Genomic DNA, 1,631 nt, shown 5'->3' with positions numbered 1-1,631 from the left:
ATTTATTTCTGGGAATATATGAGAATATCTCTGTTATTAAGTGATATACTACAAGAATAATTAAGGAAACTGACATTTTTAAATGTAAATTTAAAATTCTTAAAGAAAACCTTATTATACAAGGAATGTGATACAATGATACAATGTTAAATCTGTGAAAAAGAAATTAAATAAAGACTGCACATGTTTTGGTTTCCCTCCTCATGAATGTATGGGGTCAAATCAGGGTGAGATTCCACAGAACTGCTTTAATGGGATATGAGAATAATGGTTGCAGTTAGTGCCACTTGGGCCTACTCCTTTAGGCTTCAGCAAATTCAGGAATGAAGCAATCAGGGAAGTCTTGTTTGCTAATAAATTTGCTATCAAATCTGGAACAATATACATGCTACATTTGCGGTTAATCTCTCCCAAGACCATCACCATATAAAACAAGAAATTGAGGTGGGCAATCACAGTTACATGTGTATCATTCTAACTAATGGAGCCAGTGTACATTGGCCCAAAGAAAGGCACACTTCTCAGTGCAATGATTATTCCTAGAGCTAGGAACAAAGAGTATTCAGCATACACCATCATGACTGCCATCTGGGAGTCTCCATCACTGTCCCAATCATGCCACAAAACCACTCAACAGAAAAATATAAACCTCTCCTCGTATCATGTGTTCTCTTTATCAGAGGACCACCTTGACTGTCATGCAGCATTTGGGCCCAGAATGAGTTTTCTGGCAAACATAAACAAAGCAAGAAATCCCACCACTAAGAGAGCCATGATCCAATCCTCATGTCTGCTATAAACAGTGGATAGGTCAGACACCTCAAAATTGTCCAAATTTCCCTGACTTTAATTGGGTTAATTGACTTCCCATGGGCATTCCTCATTGTAAGCTCTGCTAAGTGAGCATCCATGATGCTAAGTCACTTGTATTAGATTCAATGGGAATTTCTGTGCCATTGGAGAAAAAAAGTCAGGCCCAAGCTTGACCAGGTGCACCTCATTAAAGTTCCCCTACCAAAAATCCATTTGAAATTTGCCCTTGGGCATTCCTGTAGAGCTTCATCCAGGCAGAGTCAAAGCCTCAACATCAATCAGGCCTGCAGGTGATCCTCAGGGTTAGAGAATCATCCTCATATACCTGCAACAAGCTGCCCATGCCACAACAGCTCCACCATCACCTGCACCCTTGGGGATCCCAGTATATTTTCAGACCACAGGTCAGCCATTGTTATAGAGCACTGTTGCTTAGCAAACTGATGCATATTGTGAAGTAGGAGAGGGTCAGTGTAAGTTGCATATGCACATTCCAAGCACTCACTAGAATTCTATGCCACTTTGGAATCTGTGCTGCCACTGTCTCCACAGATTTGTACCTCAGTGAGATTTCCTCCCTGAGCTTCCTTTTCTTGCTGTTTCCTGCTGTATATTAGGCACACCAGTGTTCAGGGATTCCTATTTGGTGTAATGTGAAATATTCAGAAACCCTTGGTGTGTGTAGCTGCTTGTGCACACAAGGCTCAGCAGAGAAACCTCTATTAGAAAGTGGATAGGAGGGTTGTGAAGTTGTGTGACTGTAACTAGATGACAAGAGGGTGAAAAAGGAAACCTAGGACTGTGCAGCAATAAAAAAT

This window comes from Choloepus didactylus, chromosome 10 (assembly GCF_015220235.1).
Source record: "Choloepus didactylus isolate mChoDid1 chromosome 10, mChoDid1.pri, whole genome shotgun sequence".
NCBI lineage: Eukaryota > Metazoa > Chordata > Mammalia > Pilosa > Megalonychidae > Choloepus > Choloepus didactylus.
The sequence above is the reverse complement of the archived record's forward strand: the minus strand, read 5'-3'. Positions refer to the sequence as shown.